The following is a 23,491-nucleotide window of genomic DNA, read 5'->3' as shown; positions in this document are numbered from 1 at the left end:
ATATTCCACAATATAACATCAGGATGGGTCAATAAATCCCCCAACCTAACCCTCCCTGTTAAAAATAAATAAATAAAAAGATGAATCGTCTGACAATAAATTCAAAAAATGGTATTTGCTTAATCCCCACAGAATTTCCTATATAAAGTGTGCAGTAGGAAACACGTTGGCCGAAATTAAATGAGGGACATGTGACGTGTTGAGCCTTGAAAATGTGCTACGCTAAAGAGAAAAATATTTTGAGTGTGCAATACATGACCCAACTCTCCGTTTTGGGTTCAGAAGATCCTGATCTAGGTATTAACAGTTTCAAGTTGAAACGGATCTTTGAACTCTTCTTCTTGCTGGTCTTCTATTCATTTGGATTTATTAACTTTTCTTCATGGTCATTGCAAACACTAACCTGAAGTACCATTTTTCTTATCGGCCAGAGATACAGAATTTGAAAGTGGGCTGGTAGAGTGTATAAAAATGTTTAGCCTAATCACTCCCTAATGACAGGGACTTATGTCCTTAGTGCAGTCGATTTGTTTCCTGGGTTTTAAAAGTAGATTATTTCCATGGTGCAGGCTTAGTGTAAGCTGTTGAGAAAACCACAAGCACTGCACTTCAGCCTGGGTTTGGGACATTCGCCAAGGGTAATCTGATTAAAAGGGCATTTTTTTACAACACTGTGCTGCTTTGAAAATTCTGCGCCACCCGACAGAGTAGGGGCCACAAAATTGCGTTTTGAAGACTAACTAGTTTTCTTGAGCAAAATTAAAAGCCTGATGATTCTCTTCAACCTAAGTGCAAAGGAGAAGCAAAACGTCCTTATAACACATCTGTCACCTACCACAAGTCCTTTCATGATCTGTTGAAGCAGCTGTTCAAGCTTGTTTTGCTTTGAGCCACGTGAACTTATGACATAGGTGTACCGCTCGTTAGCCTGGTTCCATGGAGAAGTATGAAAACAGTAAGTTTCCAGTTCTGGTTTTGTTATTGTGTGACTTGCATCGCTGTGTGTGCACCAAGAACCAGTTAACAGTTATGGTTGGTTACCTAAGAAGTCAGCAGCTGTAAGTTGTTAAAAGGTAATTATCATATCTCAAATCTGGGGTGTCTTTTAAAAGATGGAATATAATACTAATTAAATATGTCATGTTTGCACACACTGGAATGTACTCAGAGAAACTTTCTTGCATCACTCATTGAAGTATTTTCATATTTGTTCCATGGGATCTCAGTAGGCAAGTAAAGATAGATAACTAAATCTGTTCCAATTTTCCTGACATCCCTAGAGTGGGATGGATAGTAAATTCATGTGAGAATCCATCCATTTAAATAACCATAGGTCTGTTTGCACCCCAAATTTGTATACACTGCTGAGAGGTGAATACTTGGTTTCTGTTGCTTCTTCAGACTTTGCTGATGGATTTTGTTAACATTTTGTCTTTGTTGAAAGGACATTTCCTCCCTTTCCCCCATCAAATTAAGGATGTTCAAAATAACTGGAACGTTGTCATGAGATACTATGACACAGTTCTGAAAAGAAAAATAAAGTATATTTTAATGCCATGTATGATTTGTTCAGCAAATGTGCCAGGTATTGTGTCAGTGCTGTACATGAACCTGTCCCTTCCCATGAGCTGATCGTTCTCTACAGAGGGAGAGATAGTATGATACAAAGGGGTAAGTGTCACACTTAATCCAGAAGCCAATTGCTGAGGGACCAGAGAGTAGGGAACAGTATTACTCTGGAAAGAGACTGGCATCCGTGAACTACAGGTTAAAAAAAAAAAAGTATTCCTTTTAACAGTGGAATGTTTTATAATCCCCAAGTTTACCTGTCACAATAAAAACTAGTGTCAATGAAAGGACATAGGCAGACATTTTCGTGTATATACCTCACAACATTCAGGTCTCATTACTGCCTGGCAAAAGCTCTGCTACGTTTTTGTGGTACCCTACAACATGTTGAATTCCTCAACACTGTGTGTTTCTAAATTCTCTGGGCTATATTTTCGGGGAAATAAATCCCCGAGCGCGTCGTTCTCAGTCAATATCACAAAGGGTGGCATTTCTTCAAATACACTTTCTAACTTTTGGTAATGCGGAGGGAATGTGCTGAAAACTCGAGTCAAAATAGAAAGCCAGAGATGCTGCTGATTGAATCAGGCCTTTCCCTGCGACAAACATCTATTGCATTTCTTTGTTAGAGATGACCGTTTGTCTTCTGAGCCAACTTTAACTTCCCGGGAACATTGCTCTAGGATGGTTCAGGACTGTGTGATACGGTAGAGAGGGGTCAATGACAAAACATGGGGTTTCCAAAGAAACTCTTTGCAATCAGTAGGTCATGTTTCAGGAAAGCACTGCTGTCACTTCAGAGCAAAATTCCCATCTGTGCCAGTGGGGTTGTCCTGATGGATGCAGAGAGCGTTTTATGGTCTTTCTTCCCCCTGCAGAATAGAAAGGGTAATTTCACTCAGGCACATTAATATGAATGGCTTGGAGTTATATGATTGAAGATTTTTTAATACTAGCACCCATGTCAGCATGTAGGGTAGAAAGAGTGCCCCGGGGTGACGGTGAGCCAAAGTACATACTCCTGTGACCAGAGAGACAAAGTGAAATGATTTTATTCTGGAGAGGTATAGGTATGGGTGAAGAGGTATTTTCCTGCTTTCTCTGTATTTGGCGTGTTATTTTAGAAGCAGTCCTTTGAAAACCTTCTAGGGAAAATTGGCCATGAGAAACCATAACTCTCCATATCTGCCCGTATAACCCTTTTGTAGCACCAGCAATGTTTCTTATCCAATTTTACCCTTTGAAATGCAAGGGTAGATTTATTTTTTTAATTTAGGTTTTGGATATCTCTTTAAGATTTTTGAATTTTGTGCCACTAAAAATGAGATATTCATGTCAGGGAGATGTCCTGCTGTTCCGTGAAAGGGAGGGGGGACACTATTTTTTTAAAAAAATCCTGATAATCAAGGCCACCTGTGATCCTGGGCTGCTTTCTGGAGCACAAAGGCACTGAGGAAAGCTGTTCCCCGAACCAAAGCGAAATTTCTGTGATCCACAAGACACTTCAACCTCTTCCCACTAAGAAAAAAAGAAAATCATGCTACAGCAGGATCAGCTGCTTTCTGTTCCTTCCTTTAAAAAAAAAAAAAAAAAAAAAAATCGAGGTGGTTGCTATTTAGCACAAAGCCCTGTGACCTCAGTACTGGGGCTGCTTTGAAACACCGAGCTATTTAATGATGCAAATTACAAACAGAGGGAAAACATCAGAAGAGTCTGTCTGGAAATTAGCTTGTTGGACTGAAAATTAGCTGGCTTAATCGAACTTGCAGGACTCAGATTTTCTCTGCAGAAGCCTGGCTTGGAGCTTCGGTCCGTTTGCATTATCTCACTATTCAGTGAGAACCCTTGGAATTGTTGGAAATTAGAGACAGGAAAATCTATCTTCTATTTGCATGGTTGAAATGACCAAATTGGCCTCTTGGATTTTTAGGAAGGGTCTTCAGTTTTCCAAAGAAACATTACAATTAGATACTTGCAAAAAGTCAACCTAGAAAAATTCAATTAAATTAGAACTATATTTTAACAGTTCCTAAAATGCTGAGTCAAATTATCCTTTCATCCTTAAGAACTAGGGCGAATCATATATGTGTTGATACATCATTACATTTTTCTTTGGTTTTAGGACATGGTATTGTAACAACAGGACCCAATTCATGCAGAGAGAATCCTTGTAAACATTGAATCTAGTCAGAGATTTCAAAGTCATGCTTAAGACATAGGGCTACATTTGAGGCTTATGAATAATTCTGAAGGTCAAATAATTGTACCACGTAGAGATAACAGCATCAGGTCATCAAGATCTATATTAAAACATCAGTTTTTAAATTAAGGGAAGAACTCAACAACTTTAAAGCCATATTTTTATTTTCTAAGAGCTATGAACGGGACTGTGTGATGATTCTTCTGAACAGTTTCAGAAATATTTGTGCTTTCACTTTTTTTTTGATAAATGGGATGTGACTATACTTGTTTTTTATTAAAAAACCAAGGGGGCAAAAATCCTAAACCATTTAGCGAGCAGATCTTCTGCTTTATGTCCAGCCTAGCAATCAAGCATCTCTGTCTGACAGGGGACAATAACATATATAAGTGATGACACCCAATACAGTATATCTCTAAATTGAAAGAATTCTGTAAATGGTAAAAGTATAATTAATTATAAAGCAGCCTCATATCCTAACATTTTTTAAAAGTTTAATTTGAGAAATGTAGTAGTTCAGAATAGAGTTGGAAGCAATATAACAGCACAGAGACAGTGGAGAGAAACCCACTGCTACTATTTGGATATCATAATACAGTAATATTGATGACCTTAGGCAGAATTCAGCCAAGTAAGATGATAAACATTTTTTAATTTTTTTAAAAGTAAAATATGTCATAAGTTTGTTATTTGTAAACTTTAACTTTTAAAGAAAATCTCTGGTAATAGTTTCTGAATTTCTATTCAGACTACTGACAGTTCATGAATATGTCAAATTTAGTTATTAGGAACATTTCTAACTTTTTACCAGAACTTTCTAACTTTTTTACAAGATGGTAACTTATTATCTTTGCAACTATTTTAAAACAACTGAGGAAACTCAGTCTCTGTTAAATTTTTTAAGTTGAATGTTTTTCAGTGATGAAGTAGCCTATAGACTTCCACAAAATGCCAGTATCAATAGCACCAGGTAGCCAACTTATTTAATTGTGATATTCAAGTCCATCGTAGCTAAAGTAATGACAATTCTATTATTAAGCATTTGCACACTAAACAATAAATGTTATTGGTTAATATTTTGACAAGTATTGAATAAAATGCATTAGCTATCATTAAATGCTTATAAAATCATATTTTACAAATTAATGTCCAAATCTTATTTGCAAAAAAATGATGCTATCCACATCTTTAGTCTGTGTTTAAATAGCATGTAGTTATTTCTTTACCTTGATGTCTTTATTGATTTTATTTATTTTTTTAATTATTATTATTATTTTTTTGCGGTATGCGGGCCTCTCACTGTTGTGGCCTCTCCCGTTGCGGAGCACAGGCTCCAGACACACAGGCTCAGTGGCCATGGCTCACGGGCCCAGCCGCTCTGCGGCACGTGGGATCTTCCCAGACCGGGGCACGAACCCTCCTCCCCTGCATCCGCAGGCGGATTCTCAACCACTGTGCCACCAGGCAAGCCCTACCTTGGTGTCTTTAAATTGATAGACCAGAGAGCCATGGTCCTCCAAGAAAACTGACTGTGAAACTCTGTTTTACTAAGTCTCTGGATTTCTGTGGTGTACACAATCCACTGTTTGTTGATTGAATACATCAGTGCTTTCTGGTTTCATTCTCTTCTAACTACGAGAAAGGCCCAATTTTTAAAAAAAGTTATTTAAGCAAGATAATTCTTTTGATCACTGTGAAAATACATTCAGGAGATGATAAGGTGTTTTCTTGTTTCAGGGTCACTTTTTGTAGTGCTACTCAAATTTAGAGGCTTGGTTCTAAACAACTTTCATTCTGTAATCTGAACAACTGTCTGAAAATATTTCACCTCTAGAGGGAAATTACCCAAGATTCCCTCTCTTCCTCTTCCCCACTGCCTACCGTTTGCTTTACCTCTCCAGTTCTCTGAATAGGTGAATACTGCATTGTCACCTGACTCGCAGTTCACATGCCTTGCCCCGGTCTGAGTGGTGTAATACATCAGCCTCAGGTTTTACCGTCCCTGGGGAAGCCTAGGGTTGATAGAGCGCTGCTCGTGCCAACAGAGCGACTCTGCAGCACCAAGCCATCATCGTTATTCTATGAGCTATGGTTCCCACTGTGAAATTCACATCGGTTCATGTATTTTTGTTATTATTACAGGTGGCTGGCCTTGATTCTTCTTACACATTTGGTGACTGAAGCTGCCCCCGCCCCATGACTTAAAAGTATCGAAGATGGAACACTTGCTTAGCGACTAAGCTAATTCTGAAGCCTAATGTGTTTACCCAAAGAAGGGACTATAGGTAAGTAAGTATACATTATGATACATATGAATATATGTTGTAAAATATAGCAAATACAATACACCTTATGATATGTTTAGACTGTATTCACAGATATGTACATATACCACTCTAGGTGGCAAACAAATTTATTTCGTGTGTGCGATTTCAAACAAAAAAGTCCCGTGTGCATTACAAACTACAAATGGTTCATAGGCAGAGCCCACATGTTACTGTGGGAGGAAAATTTTGCCATGAAAGACCGTAATAGTGGTTCGCTTTTAACGTTCATGTTGATAGATTCTGAGTGGATCATCCCTATAAAGTGGGCGATGTAGGAGGCGGGTCAGGACGCTCTCGTGCCCTTTGGCTTCCCTAGGCAGGGATACGGGGCGGTTCCCAGAAACTGCATCTCCGCAGCACCGGCACATCCATCCCGAGCCCAGGCGGTGGACAGCTCCTCCGTGGAGAAGGAGCTTAGCATCGCGGTTCCTCTTTTCCATCACCCCCTCCATCCCCTGGCTCCGTTTAGCAATCTGAGCTCTGCATGTGAGCTGCGGTGTGATGTCTGACATTCTTGCAGCAGAGCCTGCGGGAAGAAACAGTATTGGTGTCTGCGGGATGGGAGGGCACAGGAAGATCCGAGGGAGAGATGGATGGCAGGGAGCTCGGGCAGGCAGGGACCTGGGGTGCAGAGGGGTCTTATCTCTTCCCACGAGATCTCCCTTTATGTCAAGGCCGAGAATAGAACCTCCTATTTAAACACATTGCTTCCCTCCACCGGCTAGGGCTGTGGGCTTCAGGTACGGTGACTTCCCTACCATCGCCTTAGGTGGATTTCAAAGGCCACACCAACATTTTTCTTTTTTTTTCCCCTTACAGATTGCTTTTTTTTTAGGAAGCTTCCACGCGTTTACTTATTCTACCACCACCAACAGGTCAATTGTGTTTCTGGTACACTCTGGTCATTACAGAAGAGTAAATATTGTTAACAACAGGAATAGGAATTTGGAATTACCTCACCTGCATGTAAAATTAATGCTTTCCTTTCTGCAGGAACCGTGAAAGCTTGAGAGGCTTATATAAAAAGTGCTACACAATAGTCAGAAGCAGCATTACTGCGATGAGCATCCTCTCCATTTTACAAAGTAAACATTTAAGAAGTAATTAGCAAAGAAAATACTGCTTATTTAAAGGTAGAGAGATGACACTTTAGTTACATTAAGTCTGTATATTCTAAACTTTTAACTTTACATCATGTGATTTCCCAAGGAATAACTCTCACTTAGCATTTTCTCAGCGCAGGCATCACTCAGACTGATTCAGTGGCAGAAACTGTGCTGAGTGTACACTTACACCCTTCATGAAAAGATCTGATAGGAGGCAGACAGCCAGAGAGAACTTCAAGGATTTGGCAAAGGCAAGGACATCTCTTAACCTATCCCAAATTCTCATTTTTGAACATGTAAAACTTCAGGCATTTAAAAAAATCAATTTAATTATGTGGAGCTCAGTACTTTCTTCACAGTACTGGTACTAGAAATAGTTTAAGAACAAACTGTTCTAAGTTTTATTTTTACTGGATCTGTAGGTAAGAGTGCCAAAACTGTCACTTAAAAAATGTTGTTTGCAACCAGATTTTGGAGTCCTCGTTTCTGGTTCAGAACTTTGAAAATAGCAGCCAAATGTTTGGATACTTGTTCAGTGATGCAGATAAAAATTCCGGGATGGTCCAAGTAATTCCTATCTCTAAATGGAAAAAAAAAAAAAAAAACATAGCAATAGTAAAAGGAAAGAGAAAGGCAGGAAGGAGGGTAAAAATTCAACCTAATGAGAAAAGTTACAAACACTGTGCTTTGACCTACTTTGGAACTTTCCCTTTCTACCAGACTATATTCTCAAAGACAAAGTCAGCTTCCTCACCAAGTAACATGATTACTCTTTCACGACACGTTAGAATTCCAGGAGGAAAAGACCTCTGGGGTCACCTTGACATCTCCTGCCACTGCAGGCTTGAGTCGAGGCCTCATGGATCATGCCCCGTGGTGCAGTAAGGCAGGTTCTGATGGTAACTTAGCCCCTGTGATTAGGAGAGGAAAAGATTTCCTGTACAAAGTAGGTCTAATAGCTTCCATTTCCAAATTATTCAGTCACAGGCTCCAGTCCTACCTTCCTCCTGTCCTCGCCTCCCTCCCTCTGCAGACAAAAGGCACAGTACTCCGCACATTTTTTGCTGTTCTCTGGGTTGCTCTGGTTGGGCAAAGATCATCACGCTCTGATTTAGTGTTTTCAAATAAGTGTGCCCTGGGCTGCGGCACTCTATTGAGAGACAACACAGCCCAAGCGGGAGAGTTCAGCGTGGCCACTAGTAAAACACAAGTGCGGCTTTGTCAGGCCACGAGTGATTACTTGAACAAGTGCCAACGAAGAAACCAAACATTAGAGCTCAGCGCTTCAGACCCTCAAGACAAAGGGCCAATTGACTTTCCTCATTAGTTTTTGTGCCAAACATGTAAACACAGTTTCCTCTCTATCTTTGATGCTCAAAACATGCCAGCTTGTTAACATCTTGGGTGGTACTGTGGTTTATGAGGCTATAAAGACTATTATGTTGAGTTGGGTATTTTGTTTCTCTTCTTATTGGAAAAGATCACTTTATCCTATTTAATCTTTTTTTTTTTTTTTTTTTTTTTTTAAACGAAAGGAGAGTCTTTGGGGTACTTTTTACTTACCATCAGTTCCATTGATTCAAATACAATAATTCACCCACCTGGGTCAAATCGAGCAAAATCCACTTCCTTTTAAATATTGTCAAAGGAAAACAAAGGTGGGTGGGTGATAAGGGGTTCTTTACTTCTTTACTTTGCTTCAAATACAATAATTCAGAAATGTAGAAAGGAAGGAAGGAAGAAAAGAAGGAAAGGAGGAAGAAAGAAAAAGAAAGAAAGAAAGAAAGGCAAACCCCAGAGAGACATGATTCTTACTAAATCCTGCTGAATGTGTACAGTGAAAAGTCTGTTATGAATGTTTCAAAAGCAAAACCTGTAAATATATCATCGTGAGAATAAGAATAAATAATCTAGAGGACTGAGTAAGGAGAGGTAACTATGGATGTCAAGTCAAGTCAAAGCTCCATCTTGGGTTAACTGACACTCACCTCCTCACCACACCCTCTTTCAGTGAGTGTCCTCATGGTGTCTCGGAAGTTTCATTGTGTTGTTTCAGCGGTGACTCTTACTTCTCCTCTCTGCCTGTTCTCTTTGTATTTTGGCTGTTCTCTTCCACCTGTGCTTACCCATACTTCAGAGCCCCCTCCCTTTCACTCCTGACTTCTCAGGCCAGAGGAAACAGGTGTCTACAAATGTGTTGACATTTGTGTGCTTATACAGAAAACCCTTTTCTCAGCTGTGTCTCCGTAACTAGGTTACGATGAGAAAAAGCGCATTGGCTTAGGTGTCTCATAGTCATCATTGTGAGTCTTGACGCCATGAGTCAGCTGTGTTAACTTCTTCAATGGGAAATCATTTTTTTGCCTATTAAATTGACCAACATTAAAGCGTGATATCGCAATACAGTGGCAAGGTGTCTAAATTGTTCCAGATTCTGTGGATGGCCCTTTAATAGTATCTATCAATATGAAAAACGCATATATCTTTTGTTTCAACAATTCCATTTCTAGGAATTTACTATACAGATATAGTCACACTTACGTTTAAAGGCTGATTTTAAACACACCATATGTAGGGATTTCCCTGGTGGTCCAATGGTTAGGACCCCATGTTTTCACTTCCTAGGGCCCAGGTTCAATCCCTGGTTAGGGAACTAAAATCATGCAAGTGGCATGGTGCATCAAAGTAAATAAATAAATATTAAAAATTAATTAATTAGTTAAGTACCATAGGTAGCATTGTTTGTAATAACAAAAGGTTGGGGGAGAAAACCCTAAATGTCCATCACTAGGGACTGATTAAATAAATCATGATATTTCCATCCTAAGGAAAACTATGTATCTGTTCAAAATAATGCTGCTACTCAGTATGTATTAAAATAGAATCATCTCACTTCCTATGTTTTAGTGAAAAAAGCAAGTTGTATAAGAATATGTCCAAAAAGCTAACATTAGTATAAAAGAATTATAAATATATTTGCATATATGTGAATATATCTATATTATAGATTACTCATGGGAAAAGGCACAGTTAATTGGTAAGATAAGTGGCCTTAGAGAAGGGGGGATTGTACTCTAAGGGTCAGATCAGGAAAGGAGACTTACGTTTTACTATATAACTTTTTGTACCTTTTGAATTTCTTATAATATCAATGCATTTCTTGGTCTAATGAAATAAATTACATATTTTAAAGCACATCTTAGAGGGAATACATAAATTCACTACTATCTATTAAAACCATTATTAAATAGTTTAACTTAATTGAATGGTTTCATGATTAATTATTAAACCATTATTGAGTAACTCACACTATTAAAACCATAATATGAGTTATTTTGTCCCTTAATAAAAACTGGCTCTATGTTTTACACTATATACAAATATTGAAATGTTATGTTGTATATCTGAAACTAATATAATGTTATATGTCAACTATACTTCAATTAAAAAAAAAAAAAAGCTGGCTATGTTGACTCCAATGGAAATGGGACTGAATTTTGATATATCTCATCACGGAAGAATAAACACCTGGAGGCCGCGTGAGACGTCTGGGTCCCTGGATGAATTAGATTCTAGGCGAATGGGAGAGCAGATGTGAGACCTCTGAAGTTAAAATAAACTCAAAGACAATTTGATATGGTGCCACCCTTGGCCAGAAACCTTAACAAATGTTTAAGTGTCTGGGAGGTGAAGGGTTTTGGGGAACATCCCTAAGCTTTGCAGCAAGTTTAGCACGAAGGAAGGTGCATTCGGTCTTTCGGGCCACTGGGGTCCCATTTAGCGCAGAGTACTTCCATCATCACAGCCAATGTCCTAGAAACAGAGGATTTCCAAGTAATGATACCCCGGTGGCTGGAAAGAGTTAATGTACTTCCGAAGTGACGAATTTACCATCAGGGAGTTATGTAGCCTCTGGGGAAGACAGAACTTGTTCTCACAAAGGCAGAGTGGTTTTGTCAATAACACTGAGAAATATCAATAGAACACAGAAGTGTGTTCTATTTTGACTCCTTTGTAGATCTGTTCTGCTACCTCGGTCAGCACTTAACGTTTCTTTGTTGCGGCACATCTGTGAAACAGGGCGATGGTCCTTGAGCCACCCAGAGTCCAGGCATGGTATATGGATGGCTCAAATAGCACTTGGACAGAGAGTACTCTTTTAATAGGGGGTGGCAAACTGTTACAGAGCCCAAAGCCATGCTCTAAACATCAAATGCCTAGATTTCAGTGCCAATCACTAGCTAGCTGACCTTAGATATGTTTCTTAACATCTCTAGGCCTCAGAGTCCTTAATTGTAAAATATAAGATCAGACTTGATGACCTCTGACACTTGTTCCAACTTTCACTTTGATGAATTTTAGCCAAATACCTAAGAAAGAGTGAAATAGAAGTTTGTAAAATGTACAATAAAATGTTACCGTTGTCACTTTCTCCCAAGCTCGTCTGTGGTTAGTCAAGCAATAACACTACTAAGAATGTAAAATGTAGAAAATACCTCTTGGCCCAAAGAGATAAATATGAATTGATAAAATGTAGTGCTTATTGGCAATAGATTTATCTCTCTGTTTTGAAAAAGGGGCAAGTACTCATGTGAAAGGCGAAAGGAAACTTAAAACATATTCAACAGCACAAATAATATAAATAATCCATAGCCACATTAAAAAATATGCAAAAATTAGGTGTGGTTAAACCAAGAAGGCTTACTGAAAGATGCAAAAAAAATAGGATATTTGATATTTCTGACAAAGCAGACGAGAATATACAATGGAGAAAAGACGGCCTCTACAATAAGTGGTGCTGGGAAAACTAGACAGCTACATGTAAAAGAATGAAATTAGAACATGCCCTAACACCATACACAAAAATAAACTCAAAATGGATTAAAGACATAAATGTAAGACAGGACACTATAAAACTCTTAGAGGAAAATATAGGCAGAACACTCTATGACATACATCACAGCAAGAGCCTTTTTGACCCACCTCCTAGGGGAATGGAAATAAAAACAAAAATAAACAAATGGGACCTAATGAAACTTAAAAGCTTTTGCACAGCAAAGGAAACCATAAACAAGACCAAAAGACAACCCTCAGAATGGGAGAAAATATTTGCAAATGAAGCAACTGACAAAGGATTAATCTCCAAAATATACAAGAAGTCCATGCAGCTCAATATCAAAAAAGCAAACAACCCAACCCAAACATGGGCAGAAGACATAAATGGACATTTCTCCAAAGAAGATATACAGATGCCAACAAACACATGAAAGGACGCTCAACATCACTAATTAGAGAAAAGCAAACCAAAACTACAATGAGGTATCACCTCACACCGGTCAGAATGGCCATCATCAAAAAATCTACAAACAATAAATGCTGGAGAGGGTGTGGAGAAAAGGGAACCCTCTTGCACTGTTGATGGGAATGTAAATTGATACAGCCACTATGGAGAACAGCATGGAGGTTCCTTAAAAAACTAAAAATAGAACTACCATACAACCTAGCAATGCCACTACTGGGCATATACCCTGAGAAAACCATAATTCAAAAAGACACATGCACCCCAATGTTCATTGCAGCACTGTTTACAATAGCCAGGACATGGAAGCAAGCTAAGTGTACATCAACAGATGAATGGATAACGAAGATGTAGCACATATATACAATGGAATATTACTCAGCCATAAAAAGAAACAAAATTGGGTTACTGTAGTGAAGTGGATGGACCTAGAGTCTGTCATACAGAGTGAAGTAAGTCAGAAGGAGAAAAACAAATACCATATGCTAACACATATATACGGAATCTAAAAAAAAAAAAAAAAATGGTTCTGAAGAACCTAGGGGCAGGACTGGAATAAAGACGCAGACGTAGAGAATGGACTTGAGGACATGGGGAGGGGGAAGGGTACGCTGGGACAAAATAAGAGAGTGGCATGGACATATATACACTACCAAACGTAAAATAGATAGCTAGTGGGAACAGCTGCATAGCACAGGGAGATCAGCTCGGTGCTTTGTGACCACCTGGAGGGGTGGGATAGGGAGGGCGGGAGGGAAACGCAAGAGGGAGGAGATTTGGGGATGTATGTATATGTATGGCTCCTTCACTTTGTTATACAGCAGAAATTAACACACCATTGTAAAGCAATTATACTCCAATAAAGATGTTAAAAAATAAATAAATAAGTCCATCAATTCACACTCAAGGGGAGATTTTCCAGGGTGCATATACAAGGAACGGAAATCCTGGAGTCATCTCAGAATTATGCCTATCACACCATGTTAATTAATTAGAAGATTCAGTACTGTGAAGATGTCAAACCAGTGTGTATGTTATAGTGTAAGTTAACCAGAGAGTAAACCCTGAGTCCTCATCATGAGGAACTTCTTTTTCCCTTTCATTTCATTTTGTATTCGTATGAGATAGTGGATATTCACTAAACTTATTGTGGTAATCATTTCATGATGTATGAATCATTATGCTGTACACCTTAAACTTACACAGTGCTGCATGTCAATTCTATCGCAATAAAACCAGAAGGGAAAAGAAAGAAATTAGAAGGAAAATATTTAGGGATAGAGTTTAGAGAAAGTAGGTCACTATTTCTCTTCTAATTAAGGATTAGATTGGATTGCAAGAAAAAAATTGTAACGTTTCGTTGTATGTATTATGCTTTGTACAAGCACGCTGAGCATCCTGAAACAGATTCCTCTCAGATAAGTGATTGTCTGAAATATTTATTTCATCTTCCTGGTGAGACATTGCAGATGGAAAAAACACAAGTGAAACTCCTGAAAATATATCTAATAACTAACCTATTCAGTATCCTGTTGGCATCTAACTTGGCAGAGTACCACAGCACGCGCAGCTCAGACTCAAGTAACAGTCCTCTTGCTTCAAACCAGTTTTCTATATAAATCTCCATTCGGGGATGTAACTATTCCGACAACATTGTGGTATAGTTAAGTGAATTAACTAAGTACGTGAACAAATACCCTGAGTAACGTACAGAGAAACACGAGCTAGTGAGCAAACAGTCTCTGTGGAGCCAATATAGATGCTACAACGCTCACGCATATAGCATCTGGATGTTACTCATGTTATGCCCGTCAGATCTTCATTCAGATTCTGCTTAATCTGATTTTATACATGATTATGCTCAGTCTGGTTGTAGATACTTATTTATCTCAACTCCATAGAAGGATCAGAGTAAAAATCATCAGGAGAAGGGGACTGTTATTGGCAGACACACTGCCAGCCCAGACCTGTTGAAGGCTGTCACACCGGCTGGAGGAGGAGAGAATAAAACTACAGAACCACAGATACAGGAACTGCAACAGGTAGGCAGGGTAGGGCCACTAAGTGAAGGAGCAAACGGCTCTACAGAACTCACGAGCTCTCCGGGGCATGAAACGTGGGCTCTCAGAGCTCTGTACAATAACTGATAGAAATAGCGATGAACCTGAATCACAAAGTATAAAATAAATTATGTTAAGTACATGTTGACCAACATAAGTAGTTGAAACCAAAAGAACGTTGTGTTTATAGAGATTAAACTTTGGTTATCCAAAAAGTTATGCTATCTGTGAAAGCTTAGTCCATTGGGAATTCAGCCAGCGTTTACATACAATATACTTCTTTTTCCTATATTTTCTGAAAGAGTACATTATAAAAGCATCTTTTTGTGACACATGGGCAAAAATCTCTCTGTCTTAAGTTCAAATTTGTTTTACCGTAATGCATGACAAGTTTATGTATTTAGTTTCCTTAGATGCAAAATGGTGGTAGTAATACCCACCTCAAAGTGATTATATAATGGTTAATTAATGATAAATTTTTTTTTTAAAGATCACACTTAGAAAAATCACATTTATGTTCCAGTCTCTGTGCAAAAACTTTATATGTATCAATTCAATTCTCACAACCACTTTATCAGGTAGGTCTGTTAGTATCACCCCCAGATTACAGGTGATGAAACTGAAGAGTAGAGTTACCATGTGTCTTGTCCAAAGTCTCACAGTTATACAGTGGCAGAGCCAGGATTCAAATTCAAGTATTTTGGCACCAGTGTTTGCTCTTTGAATCACTAATCTAACACATATATAAGGAATATGTATAAAAATCATAGTCCGTAGCATAAATTGGGTTCCAACTAGCGTCTTCTAACTTTCCATTCCCTTTCTGCAAAAAGTAAATACCAAAACAGAGAATAATAATTTTATTTTTCTAATCACCATTTTTCTCATTGATGCTGGTGGCTGCTTCCCCTGTTGTATCTCACAAAGCTGTGATGCCGTACACCTTAAACTTACACGGTGCTGTATGTCAGTTATATCTCCATAAAACTGGAAGAAAAAAAAAGTTGATTTTGAAGGCCGATTACAAGTTTGTGAGGTTGCAATGCTGGGGAAAAGCAAGAGAAGTTGAACTTTCAGACAGAAGCAGCGCATGAACAAGGAGACTGAATACATCATGTGGCGAGGGCTGCAGACAGTCATTTTCAGAGAAGCTTCTGGTGTGAGAGAGCTTGCGAAAAAGAGGTGCGGTCTGATGTAAGCAGGTGCACAACGAGGAGGTTTTATAAAACCACCGGGAGCGTCAAAGCTGGCACAGTCGCCTTTGTATTTGAGTGACGTCACCCTCGTAAGAAAACAGCAGAGGGTCAAAGCGAGGCACACCTAGAGGGAAACTGCTTAGTGAACCCTGCTTAGATTGGTCTACAGATGTTGAGGGTATGAACTACAGAGGTGGCTGGACGTATTGACATGGAAATCTGGTAGAGAACTCTATGAGGAGAGACAGGTATTTGCTCTGGTATTACTGTTTGCGGTAGTTATTGGATATTGGATTGGAACTCAGGAGAAACATGGGCTAGAGATAGAGATGTCAGACTATCAGAATATATGAAAAGTGTTAAAATTGGACTCTTTTTCGTTAGAATTTAGATTGAGGTTCAGAGGTGAGCAGAGTAGGTCCTTCAGGGCTCCCAGATTTCTGTAGCAAACAGCCCCCAAACGGTTTGTCCAAGTTCATGCATTAACCCCTTCCAGACTATATCAGAGAAGATGAGTATTTATTATATAAAGAGTGGACAACATAGGATTTCTTTGAGGGAAACCCAAACCCAAGCGAGGGGAACCTCGACAGCTTGGCGTGTGTGTTTTCAATAATGGCTGGTGCCTGACTCTCACCAGCAAATCGTCTGACAGGGATCCTCTGGCGGGCAGGGCCAGCAGGACAGGGAGGCTGCACAGGGGATACCTGGTGTTTCTGAAGTTTGCCAAGGCTCATTGGTCACCCTAAAAGGAACCTCTCTTCATGCTACAACATGCATGAACTCTGAGGACATTACACTAGGTGAAGTAAGCCAATCACAAGAGGACAAACACGATATGCTTTCACTGACGTGAGGTACCTTAAGTACTCAAATTCATACAGACAGAAAATAGAATGGTGGTTGCCAGGGACTGTAGGGAAAGCGGATGGAGAATTATCGTTTAATGGGCGCGGAGGTTCAGTTTTGCAAGATGAAAAGAGTTATGTAGATGGATGGCGGCGATCGTAGCACGACGGTGTGAATGTAAATGTAGTGAACTGTACACTTTAAAATGGTTAACATGGTAAAATTTATGTTATCTGTATTTCACCACAATTAAAACAATTAATTAATTACTTTAAAAATGAGGAACCCCTCCCCAAAACAGATAAAGGCACAATAGAGGTTTGAAATTCCTGGAGCTGAAGAATAAGAAGTAACGAGGTCCTGCGAGCCAGCGCCCATGGCCTCATAATAGCCAATGGTTAATTTTTTAGGAATTTTGTGAGCTAATTGTTAAACAGGGCAATTATGAAAACTAACTACATACTCAAATCGATTACATTATTGGTTTCAATTAAATAAAATCTATTTTAAAAGGTAATACATATTCAAAATTCATTACTTCCTTTTTATTTCATTACATTTTTACTATTACCTACATTCTTGCATTTAAGATGGAAATAACTATAAAATTTTGTGCTATTCCCCACTTAGTGACATCAGGTTGATGGGTTAAAATCCACCATGACAGGAGTATATATATCCTGGAAATCAGAATTTTTTTCCCCAGAGATCCAATTATTAAACTTTTCACCAACATACCACTGGGCACAGTTCATATCAGAAAACTGTAGGAGATTGCCAGCAATTAGAGGTGATGGCTTCAAAGAACTTACAAACTTCCAGAGATGTTCTAAGAGAGAAAGTATTTGAGCATTAGCCCCATCCAGAGGGGTACCATTGAATCTCCTCTTTCCAGGCGAATCTTGTCACCCTTTACCTCTTTGCTCATCCCCAGCTCTGATTCTCCTCAGCGGTGGAGAACATTTTAACACAAGTTACCTATTTCCCTGTACTCTAAATTTAGGTTGCTTTCAATGATTAGCTATTTTAAATAAGGATGCAATACATATTTTCATGAATATAGCTTTTTCTATAATTGGATTTTTTTAAGGAAAATTCTTACAAATTAAGTTAGAGATTATAGAAGTTTTAAAAAGAAAAGAGGGGATATATGTATACGTATAGCTGATTCACTTTGCTGTACAGTATAGACTAACATAATAGTGCAAAGCAACTATACTCCAACAACAACAACAAAAAACAAATAAATAAATAAAATGAACATTGTTTTTGTAATATTAAATTGCACATGTTTTCTACATATTTTCTACAAAATTTGGTTTCTATTCTAAATTGATCTTTAATTCTGTTGATTTAATGATGTCTTCTGTATTTTTGGATATCATTTCGTATTTTGGAGGGTAGTAATTAACGGTAGGGAAGTCACTCCTCAAAATATCTTGTTTCCTTTTGTCTTTGTGAGATTTGTAAGCCATGTATTCCATTTAAGATTCCTGAGTGGTTAAGATCCTTTAATAAAAATTATTCTCATCATGAAAGTAAAACATGTATACCATGAAAACAATTAAAATCCCCAAGATATAAACGGAAAGAAAAGCTTTAATTCCTATCCCTCCAATGTGCACTTCAGAAGCCATTGCTCTCCATCGTTTTCATGATTTTAGCTGCTCTGCTGGCCCCCACCATAATTCTAAATAATATTGTTCTTATTCGATGTCTTACTTTTTCAACTTAAGACATATCTACTTTTTCAACTCATTGAAACCACCCCCACAATTGTTAGTTACATAATGTTCTGTTTCTAAATTATTTCATTCATGGTTTTAAATAATATTTAAAATTTTCCATCTTATTTCATAAACCAAAGTTGTTATGTAAACAATATTCTTCATAGAATAAAGTACCTGCTGAGTCTGTACAGAGGGAATGTAACTCCATATCTTTCCATTTTTGTTGCTTGAAAAAGAACATGTTCCAAACATCAAATTCAAATGAAATCACTTTATTATTCACCATCTATTATTTATTATTGACTACCATTGTTCTGGCACAAGTTCATTCACTTCATGTTTGGACCATGACTTTATTGAACAACTTTTTCCCCTGGCATTTCCAATTTCCTTGCTTTTTAATGGATGGGGAAAGTATGTGTCTTCTTCACCATCTCATGGAGATCTTCCAGCTTATTCTTCATATAACATTTTGAATAAAATCTATTTTCTTCTTGAAAAAAAGTCTTTGGAAGCCTTTGATATCCTCTGGGGATAGTTTTCTTACTAGGGTAGTTCCATTTTTTTCCCTTGTAGCTCATGCTTAGTGGCTATGTCGTAACTATGAAGCAATCTACATAATTGGAAGCTACAATTTCTTTCTGGAACTCCTCTTATTTGTTACAGATTGGCATTCTAGAGTGATACTATAGTAGCTGTCATGGGTTTCCTTTGCATGTGCGTAGGTAAATTAGGCTTTTCTCGGAAGAGCGGAGCTGAGTTTGAGGTCTGTGTAGTTAACTGCCTGGGGTGTGTCCACCTGTGAGTTTTGTGTTTTGGTGCAGGCAGGAGTGGACTGTGCTGCCTTGACCTTGTCAAAAGCAGGCACTTATTTCAGGATATCAAAACCCGTAGCCAGCTTACGTTCCCCAAAGCACGTTTTTCCATATCTTTCACAACGCGGAGCTCAAGAGCAAACCCTGCTGCAGCCAGTCTGAATTTCAGAGGAAGGAAGAGATGTGCCCGGCTAGGTGACATTGGTCCCTCCTGTCACCTGGACCGCTGTCCCCTACCCAAGTCCTGTTAGCCCACAGAGGCTTTTCCTGTGTTCTGAATTTTTTTGCTTTTGTTTTTCAAAGAGCTGCTGTTTTCTGTTTGTTCGTTATTTGAGGCTTATTCTTTCTTAAGTGAGAAGGTCGTCCTAATGCGTATCCTAGTCTCCCTCTGTTCATATGGGTGGGTACTCAGTAGCTCTCCTTGTCATAATGCGGCTGGAGGGCAGTTTGATACATTCCCTCCTAGACGAATTTCCAGCCTCGGCAAGCACTTATCCTGTGGCTTCTATAGCACCGAGGTATAATTTTCTCCTTTTCCCATTGCCTGGGTATCTTACTCTGATGCAGTGGAGTTGCTGGGAAACCACAGTGCCAGGGATTGGAGCGCTTCCATTGCCGTTCAGCTTCTAGAGACCTACTCGCTGGGGATGAAGGCCTCTCAACACACAACCCTGCTGTGACTGTGCTCTCTGCCCCATCGTTTTGTGGAAATTATAGTCTCCAGATAGATGTGGAAAGAAAATTTCCAAGAGAGAAAGGAAACAAAAAGTAGGAGAGAGATGGTTGGCCGGGCTTTATTAGAAAAACTTGGGTGTCTAGGGTGGGGTGGGCTTGGGCATCTCAGAAAAGACACTAGACTTCATCATCTTCCTTTCAGCTGGTAAGTTTATTTCTTTTGAGATGGAATACCTTAAATGAGTCATCAGGTTGCATTCTAAAACTATATGGATATATAATTCATGGTTAATGAAAATCTCTTTGATTTTGTCCAGCAGTTGGCTGTCAGTAGCTTTTGGTCTCTTCTTCTGTTTTTGTTTTTTATTTTGTTTTTGTTTCTTCCCCGTGTAAGTTATGTTTATAAGATGGGATAGACTGAGCAAAGTGCCATTTTTTACACACATATCTGCTGAAATCTACTGTGAACACTGTTAAAGAATTTTGTATATAACTGAGAAGCTTTCCTAATGTATGAAATGTCATTGTCACAATGCCCACAAAGAAATAATGATTATATTTACTTCCACTAATTTGATAGATTAAAAGTATTTTTCTCTATTAAAACATCTACTAAACTAAGTTTCTACAAAATAAAGATATTTTCCCCATCTTTTCTGATATACCATATATAATGGAACAAAGGTAAAGGCATATATATATATATATATATGTGTGTGTATATATATATATATATATATATATATATATATATATATCAGAAGTCATTAATGTTCAAAATATTTCTGTACAATGTAGTGGTTAAGTGCCAAGGGGTTGGAGCCAGCAGCGGCGAATATGAGCTCTGAAATTAACTAAGTAATCTTGGATCAATTACTTAACCTTTCTTAGCATTTGTTATCTCATTTGTAAAATGGGAATAGTAGTATTACTTTTGTCATAGGAGTTGTGGATATTAAATAAGGTAGCACAGGGAAGTTCTTAGGACCAAGCCTGACACAAAACAAGCACCAATACACACCAATCTTTGGCATGATTATTATTTTATTTCTAATTTCTTCAGTATATTTTTAATTCAGAATCAACTTTTCAGCAGTTTCTAAATATCCCATTGCTTCTTTTAGTCTTTTCTGTGATAGGATATGATTTTTTTCTTATTTAATTATTTAATAGATATGGAGTTTATTTAATATATAGGATGAAGTTAGAATCTTAAATATCATCCTTCCCCAATCTTCAAAGTCATTTTTAGATACTTTATTGAATATTATTCTTCCATACTGATGTATCATGTTAATTTCATTAAATATTAAATTCTTATAAAAATAGTAACATCTGTGTGGTCTAATTATTCTGAGATGTTGAAATGACTATTCTTACCTCAGGGTCAAAATCTTTCAATTATAGTAGTTTTATAATATGTTTGATTACTTAATAAGATAAATTCTATTCAGTCTCACTGACAGATATGAAGGCCTCGATTCTGGGTCCAATCTAGGGTGTCTCTTACTTTCATTTGAATTGCATGGAGTAAAGAGCAGTTGATCTGAGAAGCTTCATCTTGGATAGAGGCAGAAAAGAAAAGAAAAGGAAAGGAAAAGAAAAGGGAAGAGAAAAGAGAAAAGAAAGACAGGACAGTCTATACAAGTTTGGCATACACTCATAGGGTTAGCTGGGGAACGCAGTCAAATCGATCAGAAAGAAAGAGAAGATTCAAGGCTAAGAATCAGAGGAATATCCAGGGTAAACTGCAAGCGTGAAAAAGAGTAGCTTCACATAGTTTTTGTAGCCTTTACTATGGGAGAGTGGAGAGTGGCTATAAGTGCCAACAAAACTGGACATTACCTTTCTACCATGTTGCTTCTTTTTAAGAAGTTCAGTTTTATTTGTACTTGTTCAGTTTTCCAATTGAGCATTCCAACCTCAGCTTTTCCATTTCCTGGCCAAATAACATTCCCAGTCCCTTAACCTAACTCTTTTTATCCTCATCTACAAGGTAGAGATACTAAAGTCCACCTGTAGGGATGCTTAGATCTAAGAGAAGAACCTTGGCAGTGAACGTTGAAAACAAAACAGCAACTCCAACATCGTAGTTCATTTTATTTTTTGCTTTTATTTATTTTCTGGTAACTAGAAAAATAGGCCTGAATCTCAACCCAAATGATGTGAATAAACTGATGCCTTAAAGAGAGGGAAATAGGAATGATTTTTCTTCCTCAGTCCTTTATCTTTGGCCTGCAATCCTCTGTTCTCTCCTATGCCCACTTGCATTGCCAGTTGCTATTGCATATGAAAGTGGCTGAATCCAGAGCCACTCTGCAGCCAGGTGTTGAGTGTTCCTAATTGTTTGCTGGACCCTGGAAGAGCAATTGTTTCACATGCTTGGGCTTGTCGATGTATAATTGGCTGGGGGCTTTTTTTGACTTAAATAATCTTTCGGGAATATCAAAAGTACAGAGCAGAGCCCGGGAAGCTGCTGGAGTAGTCGGTCAGGACCCCAGGTCCTCGTCTTTCATCATCAGAGCATCAACCTCTCAGCTCCCTCTTTTGGCTTTTTTCCATAGATCAGAGGCCAGACCACCCACTTCCAGGCAGCAGAGCAAGAAGAGACACTTGCTGAGAACCCAGCTTGTTCAATAGTTGTTAGTATCCCACATTTTTTAAAAAAATATTTTTAACTTCTTTATTGGAGTATAATTGCTTTACAATGGTGTGTTAGTTTCTGCTTTATAACAAAGTGAATCAGTTATACATATACATATATCCCCATATCTCCTCCCTCTTGCGTCTCCCTCCCACCCCTCCAGGTGGTCACAAAGCACCGAGCTGATCTCCCTGTGCTATGCGCGGTTGCTTCCCACTAGCTAGCTATTTTACAGTTGGTAGTGCATATATGTCCGTGCCACTCTCTCATTTTGTCTCAGCTTACCCTTCCCCCTCCCCATGTCCTCAAGTCCATTCTCTAGTAGGTCTGCATCTTTATTCCCGTCCTGCCCCTAGGTTCGTTCTTCTGAACACTTTCTTTCTTTTTTTTTTAGATTCCGTATATATGTGTTAGCATAGATAGTATCCCACTTTTTTTTTTTTTTTTTTTTTTTTGTGGTACGCGGGCCTCTCACTGTTGTGGCCTCTCCCGCTGCGGAGCACATGCTCCGGACGCGCAGGCTCAGCGGCCATGGCTCACGGGCCCAGTCGCTCTGCGGCACGTGGGATCCTCCCGGACCGGGGCACGAACCCGCGTCCCCTGCATCAGCAGGCGGACTCGCAACCACTGCGCCACCAGGGAAGCCCGGTAGTATCCCACTTTTAACAACATCATTTTGGTTCAAAATAACCAAACAGTAATTTTAATTTTGCTTTCGGCAAAACTCGAAGGCAAAACACCGACTGGCATAATTTATCTGGGGAGGAATTGATCGGTTGGCTGTAAACATCTGCGTGATCTTGCAATGTCAGTGTGATGAGATTCTGGTTCCTCCTGTTGTCAGTGGTGACAGCATTGCAGTTACTGAACATAACTTGGAAGGCAAGATTGTATTGAAATGTACTGTATTTATTGGTCACGATGAATAAACACTAAACCCTTGAGTGGGTCCTGGCCAATGTGAAAATTGAACTGCAAAGCACAAGTGCTTGACTGGAGAGTTCATTATTGTAACTTCTGG

General features: G+C 38.7%; 1 long non-coding RNA gene across 4 annotated transcripts in view; it reads left to right on the top strand.

Moving 5' to 3' along the window:
• The window catches only part of LOC136792884 (uncharacterized), a 446,126-nt gene that overhangs the window by 304,394 nt on the left and 118,241 nt on the right, over window positions 1-23,491 (top strand). For all 4 annotated transcript variants that reach the window (XR_010837463.1, XR_010837461.1, XR_010837464.1 and 1 more), the window contains one exon: window positions 5,912-6,054. This is a non-coding gene — a long non-coding RNA (uncharacterized lncRNA). The remainder of the gene's footprint in view (window positions 1-5,911; window positions 6,055-23,491) is intronic.

This window comes from Kogia breviceps, chromosome 17 (assembly GCF_026419965.1).
Source record: "Kogia breviceps isolate mKogBre1 chromosome 17, mKogBre1 haplotype 1, whole genome shotgun sequence".
In the NCBI taxonomy this organism is placed as follows: Eukaryota; Metazoa; Chordata; class Mammalia; order Artiodactyla; family Physeteridae; genus Kogia; species Kogia breviceps.
This window is presented reverse-complemented; position numbering and strand designations above follow the sequence as displayed.